The following is a 7,072-nucleotide window of genomic DNA, read 5'->3' as shown; positions in this document are numbered from 1 at the left end:
GGACCTTCCACAGTATACGATTCTTTAGCATCTCGAATGGATAATTGTCAATTCAACCAAGCCAACCAAAATGGCCATATGAATCAACAGATTGATCTATCTGTTGTGTCTCTATGGGAATAGCAGAGATGACCTGGCTGAGAAGCTCTGGATTGATGCTCCATCCCCAGATGTTTGGTCCTGCCCACAGCTCACAACGATTGGCTGTAAACAGTAAAGAACGAATTAAACACTGCTTTTCTCATTGCAGAATGCATAACTAATGTTTATGTGTTTTTAGGTCAGATATGACTTACAGGCTTTGATCTTCGGTGCCCCTTTGCCGGTTAGCCACATCACAGAATCAGGGGTGTTTACCCTCATTGGATTCAACTGTCAACACATCACTCAATTTAAAAGGTGATAATATATCAAAAACAGGACAAAACAAATACATATTTTATATTTACCACATAAGGGCGGCGTCTTAAAGCTCTTTTGATTCTCTCATCAATACAATCCATCTTGCTTTCTGAGGGAAACATTTCCATCAATTTGATTGACACAAAACATATCCTGACACACACACTATACCCTGTATATACACTACCGGTCAAGTTTTAGAACAGCTACTCATTCAAGGGTGTTTATTTTTACTGTTTTCTACATTGTAGAATAATAGTGAAGACATCAAAACTATGAAATAACACATTGAATAATGTAGTAACCCCAAAAAGTGTTAAATAAATGTAAATATATTATATATTTGAGATTCTTCAAATAGCCACCCGTTGCTTTGATGACAGCTTTGTACAAAGTAGCCCAACAAACATTCCTGAATAAAGCCCTGATCATCCACATACCTGACAATAACTGACAACTGCAAGCTGACTGGTAGCACAATAGGTCCCAGCGAGGTGGGGAAATGTTTACCCCCCGAGGCCTGGAGTTTTTCCTTATATGTTAATCTAACTAGGAAGACTCTGGACCCTATAAGGTAACACAGTGATTATTCACTTGTAAAAACGTTTTATATGGGCTCTGATGGGACAAGTTTTTCCTAATCAGGTCAAATGTATTTTAACTCCTGGGGGGATGCAGACCTGTCAAACTGCAGCTACCTTATATTTGTTCATATCAATTGTATTTAGACTAGATTAGGAGGGGATTTCGTCAACCCAGACACATAGACAATATAACTGCGATGTTCGTCGTTGGGAGAAAGAGAGGAGGACCAAGGTGCAGCGTGGTAAGTGTCCATTATTAATAGAACAAACTGAACGACAAAATACAAAAATAACAAAGTGAAATAACAAACCGAACCAGTTCCGTGTGGAACACACAGAACATAAATCACCCACAACTCAGAAGTTAAACCAGACTACCTATATATGGTTCTCAAATCAGGGACAACGATTGACAGCTGCCTCTGATTGAGAACCATACCAGGCAAAATACAGAAATCCCAAAACATAGAAAAAGGAACATAGACAACCCACCCAACTCACACCCTGACCACACTAAACAAAGACATAACAAAATAATTCAGGTCAGAACGTGACAATAACTCACAGGGCTGAGCTTGCTTTATGCATGTTTGCATCATACAGGCCTATGCAACTGTTGGCCTTACAATTTGTTTTTACTCACATCTGTCTGCCATCACTATCATGTTGATTGATGAATTCCCGTTAATAATTTTGAATTAAAAACGTATAGGCAGCCTCGCCAGCCCAATTTAATATATATACTACATTTGATCACATTTTCTCCTGACACAAATGGACTATAAATACATATTACCAATGAGTTTACCCTGATCGGATGGACAGGGCGTTAAGGCTGACTTGATGACAGGCTCCCTATTAACCAGTTCTACTTTTGATACCAGTTAGTATTGAACGCCCTCACCTTCTTCATGAAACCGATCTCAAGCAGAGTTCGACCCTCGCTTTTAATTCGCGCCTTTTCCGAGTACCCCAGAGACTGAAAATGTTTTTTCAACCAAAAAAATCCACAACATTTTCGGCAGCGTTGGCCATTCTACCATTCTGGAGGAGATAACTGCACACTCGCGCTGGTAACGCTAGCTAGCGGAATTTGTATAATTTATTTACATTTGGCTTGCTAACTGCACACAAAAATAAAGTTCTAAATCCGAGAAAACTATGTAATATACCTCCTCGCTCTCCTGTATTAAAAAAAACGAATTTGAATTTAATAATATAAAAAAAATGCTCAAATATCATTATTCACTTTTAATCTCTATCCAACGTCACTAAATTTCTCACCACGTAGAACCCCCATAATGCTCCGTGGCACAATCCCAATACAACACAATAGGGATGCATTCCAAACACTTAAAATACACACCTTCTCCCCTCAGCCCTCAAATTAAGTGGACACTTTTAATTAAAAATAAATAAAGTATTTAACCTTATTTTAACCAGGTAAGCTAGTTGAGAACAAGTTCTCATTTACATCTGCGACTTGGCCAAGATAAAGCAAAGCAGTGCGACACAAACAACAACACAGAGTTTCACATGGAATAAACAGGTGTACAGTCAAAAACACAATAGATATTCTATATACAGTGTGGCATGTGGCATGAGGAGGTAAGGCAATAAATAGGCCATAGTAGCAAAGTAATTACAATTTAGCAAATTAACACTGGAGTGAGAGATGAGCAGATTGTGATGTGCAAGTAGAGATACTGGTGTGCAAAAGAGCAGAAAAGTGATGACGTTTCATGACGTCTGATGAGTTTACAAGTTTACACTTGCCCTGCAAGTTGACACTTGCAGGGCAAGGGAGGAATTATTTCATTTTAAAATGGACCGCCCAGAAATGTGTCACTTGTTCATCCCACGGTTGTGTTCTCAGTCATCATGGAACTGTTGTGTGTGCCTTTAATGCACTACAGTCAATTATGATTGCATTTCATATCTTGGCCAGAAGACAACGCCTTCGCAGACATCGAATGTTAGCCATCCTACTATGTCAGGTAAATCGAAAATTACAATGTATAAGTGTGATGTCAGGGAAAGTTATATTCTTTCGTGTCATTAAATGTGAAGACTATATTATCAAGTCAATTCTCTGTGTAATTGAATTACGCAATAAAAATAATCACGTAACTTTAACGAGGAAGTCGGGGCGCCACAGAAAAAAATGGGGTTTATAGTGTCAATTTCCCAAATATAACTCCAGATATTTTAATATCTTATCAAAACAGTCGCTTATTAATAATAAATTGAATTACCTCATCGGTGTCATTACTGAACGTCGCAAACCCTAGCATAGAATCATGAATCAGCAATATACAAATTGGCTTAATGATTTATTTACTAACTAACTTAATCAATCACAGAATTTCATAAAACACACTCACAATTAGTTCATACATGGGTTACTTAATAACATGATGCTGTTTCTCTCTGTTGTCGCAGGTCCATCTGCTGGAGGGAATCGACAGAAAAGTCTCTGGTTGCGTTCATCCATCAGGCATACCCATGTTGTCGCATAGATAGGTGTTTCGGAGGTTGTCGGTATTCTTCGTCCTAGGCTACGTACATTTCCAGCTACTGAAGAGGCCTCGTATAAGATTTGCTCCTTCTGTGGCAACGTTTTAGAGTTTAACAATTTCTAGTCGTGTAGCCAACGCTACACGCTGTATGGTCTTGGAAATTCAACCATTTACAATCTTAGCTTACACCGTGGTCGAGTGTGAATTGCGTCACGGGGGCTTTTATACTTGGGTAGAAAAGGGGCCGTCTCATCATGTTTGTGCTCACCTGGGCGTGGCTACTGACTGTGCATAAATTACCATAAAACAACCAATTCTGATTTAGAAGACTAAATCTCATTGTTAGCTTTTCAAAAGTATTCTTATACTTATTCATTCATCTTATACAACATTCAGATGTAAAGCTGACAGCTGGGAAATGTACACTTTAAGAGATAGAGTTATGTGTGATCAGGCCCTACACCCAAACAAGGGCACTGCATTCATCCACCTCTGGCCTGCTCGCCTCCCTACCACTGAGGAAGTACAGCTCCCGCTCAGCCCAGTCAAAACTGTTCGCTGCTCTGGCCCCCCAATGGTGGAACAAACTCCCTCACGACGCCAGGACAGCGGAGTCAATCACCACCTTCCGGAGACACCTGAAACCCCACCTCTTTAAGGAATACCTAGGATAGGATAAGTATTCCCTCCCCCCTTTAAGATTTAGATGCACTATTGTAAAGTGACTGTTCCACTGGATGTCATAAGGTGAATGCACCAATTTGTAAGTCGCTCTGGATAAGAGCGTCTGCTAAATGACTTAAATGTAATGTTAAATGTAAATGTTTCCTGTCTTTCATGAGCACCAAATTAAACACACTCCTCATGACTGTCCCTTAAGTGTCCACGGACCATTCCCACACTCTCAAAAATATAAATATTGTTTAATTCTCCCATTTTGGGGATCAGGAGTTTTTTATTTACATTTGCTTCTACTTACACTTGGATGTTGACTTCTCCATATTAATGTTGGTTTTAAGTTTTGGCTGACTTTGCTAAGCGGATCACCATCGCAAATTTAATTATGGGGCTAATTGTACATTCACAAACTCGAATTTACAATTGTAAGTGAAACTCGGCAAAAACAGAGGTGATTATGAAATTAAATATTTCGTCAGAACATGTATTATGCTGTGAAGATCCCCACAATGTGTTTTATCTTGTAAATTAACTCATTTCAAATGTAAGGCATTGAAAGCATTCTATATTGGCAGTCTGTAAATGTATTTACAAAATTCAACATGGCTGTCTATTCAGATGCTCTAGGAAGGTTGTGTAAATACAGAGAGAAGAGTTAAATTAGAGTAAAATATACATACTTGTAGCACATTCATATTGTACCATGTATTGTTAAATTTGTACATTTCAATTGCAGTAACTATTTAGTAATTGAGCCTTGTTCTTCATCAGTTCATTAAATAATAGGTCTTAGATTAAGTGGTGGTCAAATGTAAAAGTGTCCAGGTGTTTTTTTTCTCACGCTCTCTGACTTTAAGGTTTAGTGCCAACTAGTTACGTTTAAATGGACACTACCACAGCAGAGAGGCAATGCAATATGTGTTGGTTGTAATGTCCACTTTCAGTACAACATGAATACGTCTATTAACTCTCATTTATACGTGTTCTGATAATCACTACCTCTGGTGTGTAGTATACAAAACATTAGGAACACCTCCCCAATATTAAGAACAGCCTCAATTCATCAGGTATGGACTCTACAAGGTGTTGAAAGCGTTCCACAGAGATGCTGGCCCATGTTGTCTCCAATGCTTCCCACAGTAGTCAAGTTGTCTGGATGTCCTTTGGGTGATGGACCATTCTTGATACACACGGGAAACTGTTGAGCGTTAAAAACCCAGTAGCGTTGCAGTTCTTGACACAATGAACCCGATGCACCTGGCACCTACTACTATGCCACTCAGTAAGTATTTTATCTAGGTGTCTTTCTATGCTGATGGTTGGTGGTCCGATACAAAATATTTACTTCAACTTGAGGTTCTGCTGAACATTAACTGTATGAAATGGATGATATAAGGGTGATGTTCAGCAGTTTCTTTTAATAGAGAAACCCCTAAACTATTGTAGTGATACGGCAGGGTTCATGTTTTCATTTGTGTGCCTTTGAACTTTTTCTCTTGCATTACTGATATTGAATAACATGTTCCATTATGACCTGTTACATTACTTTTACCACTTGATCCAGTTGTTAATGTAAAATAGCTATTTGTATATAAACAGTGTAACTGGAAAACATGCATTAGTAAAGAAATAATAATCATTGCTTCGCTGTACTTAGCCTAGGTAGTAATTTATGGCTTCCCTTTACTGTGCACAACGACCCATTATTCAAAAAATGTTTTGGTACTTTTATACATTTTTCGTGATATCCAATTGGTAGTTACAGTCTTGTCCCATCGCTGCAACTCCCCTACGGACTTGGAAAAGCCAATGGTCGAGAGCCATGCGTCCTCCGAAACACAACCCTGCCAAGCCACACTGCTTCTTCACACAGAAGCCAGCCGCACCAATGTGTTGGGAGGAAACTGGCGACTGCAGAGTGCATCAGTTATTTGGAGTAAGGATACAGATCCTGCCCTGTGATGATGACGTTACAGAGTAAGACAGTGTGTGGGACCAAAACTGTTATGAGCAGAAACAGCCAGGGCAGGGCTAACATGGGTACGCTGAACCCAAAAAAGGAAGCTCTTAACCATAAGTGAATACACTGTGGCCATACCCATAAGGGAGAGGGATACAGGAACTAACCCCTCCACTTGATTCTGGGCAGATGCATCAAACACTACCAGCCCCAGAATTGTGTACAACACCCCTGTGCTGATCGAGAGCAGCTGATGAGCTTGTGTCACTCAGCCCCTTCTTGCTAACTTACCATGCCCATCGCCAAAAACTGTAGTTCCAAGACTGAAGGCATCCTTTGATAACCTGAGACATGTATTGACAATAAACAAAACAAATTACATGATAATAACAGGATCAATGCCACTCGTTAGCCTCAACTCAGGAGTAAAACTCTTGAACCTCTGAACCAGTTGTGGAAAATTCTATTCAAAGATTAAGGCAGGGTTTACTTACTGACTTTATTGTCCCCATGGGGAAATTTTGTTTGCAGTGTCATGTACACGTTTAAAGTGGCGTTTAAATACAATACAACTTTCATAACAGTTACATACCAATAAAACATTTAAAAAATGACTAGCCTGCTGGCTTTACTGATTCGATAGGAACATCAGCCCGAGCTATTTAGAAGGGATATCACACCTGACACAAATTATTGTCTAGTTCTGTTTTTCTTGCTGAGGGGTGCCCTATACCTGTGCCCAGTGGGGAGTAGTTCAAAGTCCGGGTACAAGGGGTGGCTTGGGTCTAAAATGATTTTGTGAGACTTGCGGAGGGCCCTGACCTAAAAGATCTCATCCAGGCCTGTCTGTTTGACTCCAAGTACTTTGCTTGCTGTGGTGATAATCCTATATTTAACAATGTAATAAACATATTTAATACAAGCAGCTG

At 39.5% G+C, this 7,072-nt stretch overlaps 1 long non-coding RNA gene across 2 annotated transcripts; it reads right to left on the bottom strand.

Annotated features, from left to right (window-relative positions):
- Window positions 1-10: 10 nt before the first annotated feature.
- On the bottom strand, window positions 11-3,856 carry LOC124000616. 2 transcript variants are annotated; one of them, XR_006832643.1, is made up of 4 exons: window positions 3,371-3,856; window positions 450-511; window positions 297-372; window positions 11-204 (listed from the first exon to the last, which is right to left on the bottom strand). It is a non-coding gene; the product is annotated as an uncharacterized LOC124000616 (long non-coding RNA). The 2 variants fall into 2 exon arrangements; XR_006832642.1 differs by lacking the exon at window positions 3,371-3,856 and adding an exon at window positions 1,891-2,382.
- Between the last annotated feature and the right edge of the window lie 3,216 nt (window positions 3,857-7,072).

This window comes from Oncorhynchus gorbuscha, linkage group LG16, assembly GCF_021184085.1.
Source record: "Oncorhynchus gorbuscha isolate QuinsamMale2020 ecotype Even-year linkage group LG16, OgorEven_v1.0, whole genome shotgun sequence".
Lineage (NCBI taxonomy): Eukaryota > Metazoa > Chordata > Actinopteri > Salmoniformes > Salmonidae > Oncorhynchus > Oncorhynchus gorbuscha.
This window is presented reverse-complemented; position numbering and strand designations above follow the sequence as displayed.